Raw genomic sequence first — 6,000 nt, forward strand, 5'->3', positions numbered from 1 at the left:
ATAAAGGGAGCGCTTAAACTACACAATGTAACTCAAAGTCAATCACACTTTTGTGAAATCAACCTGTCCAGTTGTGAATCAATTTCTCCTGCTGTTGTGCAAATGCAACAGACAACTGGTAGAAATATAGGCAATTAGCAATACACCCCCTATAAAGGAGTGGTTCTGCAGGTGCTGACCATAAACTATTTCTCTGTTCTCATCCTTTTTGGCTTTTGTTTTGGTCACTTTTGCATTTTATCATTGCCCTCATCCCTAGAGGTACAGTAGCATGAGGCGGTGTCTACAACCCACAGAAGTTGCTCAGGTAGTGTAGCTCATCCATGATGGCACATCAATGAGAGCTGTAGCAAGAAGGGTAGGTGTGTCTGTCAGCACAGTGTCCAGAGCATGGAGCAGTTACAGTACACGGAGACAGGCCAGTATACCAGGAGATGTGGAGGGAGCCGTAGGAGGGCAACAACCCACAACCCAGCATCAGGACCGCTACATACTCCTTTGTGCAAGGCGGAGCAGTGCTAGAGCTCTGCAAAATGACCTCCAGCAGGCCACTAACATCTATGTGTCTGCTCAAACTGTCAAAAACAGACTTTATGATGGCCCGACATCCACAAGTGGGTGTTGCGCTTACACCCCAACACCGTGCAGGGCGATTGGCATTTGTCATAGAACACCAAGATTGACAGATTCCACATTGGCGCCTTGTGCTCTTGACGGATGAGAGCAGGTTCACCATGAGCACATGTGACAGACGTGAGCAAGTCTGGAGACGCCGTGGAGAACGTTCTGCTGCCTACAACATCCTCCAGCATGACTGGTTTCGCAGTGGGTCAGTAATGGTGTGGGGAGGCATTTCTTTGGAGGGCCGCGCGCAGCCCTCCATTTTCTAGCCAGAGGTATCCTGACTGCCATTAAGCATCGGGATGAGATCCTCAGACCCCTTGTGAAACAATATGCAGGTGCAGTGGGCACTGGGTTCCTTCTGATGCATGACAATGCTAGGCCTCATACGACTGAAGTGTGTTAGCAGTTCCTGCATGATAAAGGCATTGATGCTTTGGACTGGCCCGCCTGTTCCCCAGACCTGAATCCAATTGAGCACATCTGGGACATTATGTCTCGTTCCACTGTCCAGGAGTTGACTGATGCTTTAATCGAGGTCTGGGAGGAGATCACTAAGAACATCCGCCACCTCATCAGGAGCATTCCCAGTCGTTGCAGGAAGGTCATACAGGCACGTGGAGTCAACACACTACTGAGCATCATTTCCTTGTCTTGATGCATTTCCACTGAAGTTGGATCAGCCTGTTATTTGATTTTACACTTTGATTTTGAGTATCATTCCAAATCCAGACCTCCATGGGATTTTAATTTTGATTTACATTGATCATTTTTATGTTCTATTGTTGTCAACGCATTCCACTATGTAATGAATAAAGATTTTCAACTGGAATATTTCATTCAGTGATATCTAGGAAGTGGTATTTTAGTGTTCGCTTTTAGGCAGCTGGTAGTGTTCACACAGGCAAGTAGTTCCTTGGTCAAACAGGGAGGTTTTTTGAACAAAATAAAGAGTCCATATACAGCAGGGATGTCAAACTGAATCACACAGAGGGCCAAAATGAAAAACTTGTACAAAGTCGTGGGCCAACTAGTATACAGTATAATGGGCTCCACACAGTCCCCCATACAGAATAATGGGTGCCACATAGTCCTCCAAACAGTATAATGGCCCCACATAGCTTTCCATACAGTATAATGGGCTTCACATAGTCCTCCATACAGTGTAATGGGCCCCACAAAGTCCTCCATACAGAATACTGGCCCCACATAAGGGTGTGGGTTCTGGTGTCGTGGGCCAAATATAATTGACACGCCCCCTGGGCCGTGTGTGAGGGAATACCCGGTGCCGGGTCTCTGTGTAATGCTGGGGGTTGTAGTCTCCGTGGCGGCGACCCGGTCCCGTGGCTCAGGGTGGTCAAACCAGTGGCGGATCTGTTTACTTGGTTTTTAATGTTTAAATGTCCGACTACGCCACCCGTGGATTGCGGTCACTGAGAACCGCCGCTGCGGGGCAGACCGCTGAGGCTGATATCGTGTGCGCAGCAGAGGGTAGTATAACTCCCCACGGGAGGAATATAGCCTCAGGGCAGCATGTGTAGATGGTGAGGGTTGTGGTGCATAGGCGCAGCAGAAATGACTCAAAGTCCGTGCAGTGCAGTTCAGGGTCTTTACTGTTGGTAATGAAGGAGACCCTGCCAGGAGTACTGGCTAACATTAGAGGCCTGATTAGTCTGTGAGCGAACAAGAGTCCCTCTGGCCAGGTGGAGGTGTAGGCCTTCCCATCTGACTGCACTCTTCCTGGCTACCTTGCTGTAGTCGTGTAGTAGCCCACATCCCTGAGTGTACCGTGTGGTGCTCACCCGTATGGCTGGTGACTTGGGGCCTTTGGTTCCTTCCGCTCTTCGATGGCGGTGCCAGTCCCTTGCGTGTGACTGAGCCTCCGGGCTTTCTATGGCCAGAGGACCTGAAATCCCCTGCCAGGTGGTTTCTGCTGCTGGATGTAGATATCCTCACAGCCTCGGACTCCGGTGTCCGGTTCTCTGCGTCTTCTGCCAGGACGAGCTATATCAGCTTCCAGTCCCTGGCCTTCAGCTCCTGGCTCCTACAGAGCTCCTTGCTGCTGCTCTGTCCCTTTCCCTGGAACTAGACTTCTCTCCTAACCCCGCCCCAGATCCAGTTTATAAAGGGCAGGTTCCTCCCCTCCCTGGACTGGGGCAGGAGGTGTGGCATGCAATATTGCTCCTGGCCAGAAAAACCCATGCTCGCTCTCAGACATGGTATTTCTACCACTGTGGCAACCAGACCCCTGGGATGCCACATTCCCCCCTAGTAAATTTTAGTACTCCGGGACTAAACACATTTTATGAAAACATAACATAACAGCGTATAAGCAATAACACAACATATATACAAGAAGTTTAGTCTTTTTAGGTCACGGCGCTCCCGTAACCAGGTGTCCATGTCACCCGAGATGCATTTTGAGGGACCCGTCCCAAATCCTCCACGTAGGCCCTAGGGTGGCTACAGGGCATTGATGATCCGGCATTGGACCACGTCTTCAGCCACCTCCACGGGTTTTTGTTCTGTGGTCTGGGACAAAAAGGGGCACTTTATAGGTGCAACTATATACAAGGTACAGTTCCGGTTATTCATTGTCCATAACCTGTCAGTCCATGAACCCTGTCGGGTAACTAGAAAATCACAATTAGTATGCAGGCAACAAACGTTTTAACATTTGCAATATACAGGTATTTCTATCACATTTTAAATTCTCCAGCGAGCGGGCATTTGACCTCTAGTGCTCCTGGTGGACCTACGTAACACACTATCTGGTGGTGTTCTTTCTGGGTCCCCTGTTTCCACCCCTTGTGTAGTGGGCTCGCTAATGTCTGCACTATAGGTGTTTGGAGCTGTTTTGGGTAGGCTGGGCAGCTTTCTGCGTACTCTTTGGCTTACCACAGGCACGGCAGGCTCACTACTAGCAGAGGGTTGATTCTCCTGGGCTGCTGGTATGGAATCTTCTGCCTCCGGGGCCGGTTGCTCTCCCAACTCTACTTGCTCTTCTGTAGGCCCTTGAGGGGCTGGCTGGAGAAAGGTAAGTACGGGTACCACAATAGCGTTGTTAATCTGTGTCCAGGACCGGGGAAATTCTCCGAGTACTGTACTGACCATTTCTTACCTTTCCTCTGTGGGTTGAGGGCTATCTTGGTCTTCATCAGTGCTTTGCAGCTGCTCGGGACACTTCTTCGGGTGGTCTCTGGAGACAGTGGCTGTGGTCTCTCCTCCATCCTTACAGATAATGCATACTTTTGGATTTTCATGGCTTGAGGGCAGTACTGTGTACGGGTCTTTCTCCCACTGGTCATCCAACTTATGGAGCCGCCTCTTCCTCTTCAAGACCTGCTCTCCAGGTGCCAGGGGAACAGCGGGAGCATGCTGGTTGTAAGTCCTCTCTTGCCTTTCTCTTGCCTGAGACAGACTTCTCTCAACACTCTCCTGCACTTTCCGGTACTGCTGCTGCCGTTCTGTATCCCAGTCTGCCTCTGGCGAGGTGTCCTCGGGTGTCAGGACTCCCATATCCAGGTCAATAGGCAGCTTACCAGGGTCTTGCTTTCATTAGGTAAGCCGGTGTGCAGTTGGTGGAATTTACTGGGATGTGGTTATACAAGTCCACCTGATCAGGCAGTTTTTCAAGCCACAGACTGTGTTCTTCCAGGGGCAACGTTTTCAGCAAGTCTATCACCACCTGGTTCATCTTCTCGCACAATCTGTTGGTTTCGGGGTGATAGGGCGTTGTCCTTATCTTCTTGCAGCCATACAGGTTGCAGAACTCCTGGAAGACCTCCTCTTCGAAGGCTGGACCTTGGTCAGTCAACACTTGCTCCGGATACCCGTGTGGACTGCAGAAGTGCTGCTGGAAGTCTCTAGCTGCTGTCTGAGCTGTTAAGTCCTTGACAGGGACCACCACCAGGAACCGGGAGTAGTGGTCTACGATGGTGAGGGCGTAGACGTACCCGGACCTACTTGGAGCCAGCTTCACATGGTCCAGGGCTACCAGTTCTAGTGGCTGCTTGGTGATGATAGACTGCAGGGGAGTCTTCTGGCTGGCAAGGTCCTTCCTTCTCAGGTTGCATGGGCCACAGTCTCTGCACCATCTCTCAATGGCCCCTCTCATGCCTACCCAGAAGAACGGTTCACGCAACAGGAACTCCAACTTCTTCCATCCAAAGTGCCCTGCTCCGTCGTGGTATGCCTCCAGGACCATAGCCGCATCTCGTCTCGGGACCACTACCTGCCAGGTCAGCTCATGTGTCCGGGAGTTGACAATTCTCCGGCACAGCTTCCCCTTGTAGAGAAACAGTTTACTCTTCTCCTTCCACAGCTGTTTAGTTTCTTCCGGAGCATCTGGGTCAAGGCGGGCATCAGCCTGTGTCAGCATCTCTTTTACCAGGTGGACGGCTGGGTCACTGCCTTGCGTCTCCGCCCAGCTGTAGTGGGGTAAGGGATTGAACGTGGCAGAGTGCTTGTCCCTTACACGGTGGGAACACTGGGTAATCCCACGACGGTGGAACGCAGGGAGTTCAATCTCTTCCAGTTCTTCTGGTTGTTCCCCTCCGTCCGGCAAGTTCGGCATCCTAGACAGGGTGTCTGCTTTGGCATTTGTTGGTGAACTCATAGTTGGATAGGCGGGCCATCCATCTCTGCTCCAGGGCACCAAGTTTTGCAGTGTCCAGGTGTGTTAACGGGTTGTTGTCCGTGTACACGGTGAACTTGGAAGAGGCAAGGTAATGTTTAAAGCGCTCTGTCACTGCCCATACCACTGCGAGGAACTCTAGCTTGAAGGACCTGTAATTTTCAGGATTCCTTTCTGTGGGCCGGAGCTTCCTGCTGGCATAAGCGATTACCCGTTCTCTGCCCTGTTGGATCTGGGACAGCACCGCCCCTAGCCCGATGTTGCTCGCATCTGTGTGGAGAATAAAAGGCTGGCCGTAATCAGGGTACGCCAGGATTTCATCCCCCGTGAGGGCCATCTTCAGCTGGCGGAAAGACTCCTCTTCCAGCTTGTCCCACCTGAAGGGCGGCTTCTGATTCTTGGTCTTTGACTGACCTAACAGGAGGTTTTGCATAGGGGCTGCCATTTTGGTGAACCCAGAGATGAATCTTCGGTAGTAGCCTACCAACCCGAGGAACTGCCGCACTTCCTTTATGCTGGAGGGTCTTGGCCAGTCCTTAATCACTGTGATCTTATCAGGGTCTGGAGTTACTCCGTCAGCACTCACCATGTGTCCCAGGTACTGAACCTTTGGTTTCAGTAGATGACACTTAGAGGGTTTCACCTTTAGGCCGTAGCCTGCCAGGGCGTCAAACACCTCTGCCAGGTGTTTCAGATGGTCCTCGTATGTTTTGGAATACACAATGACATCGTCCAGGTATAGC

The sequence above is a fragment of the Phyllobates terribilis genome, unplaced genomic scaffold (genome assembly GCF_046119375.1).
Source record: "Phyllobates terribilis strain yellow unplaced genomic scaffold, ASM4611937v1 Scaffold_2__4_contigs__length_985480577, whole genome shotgun sequence".
Taxonomy (NCBI): Eukaryota; Metazoa; Chordata; class Amphibia; order Anura; family Dendrobatidae; genus Phyllobates; species Phyllobates terribilis.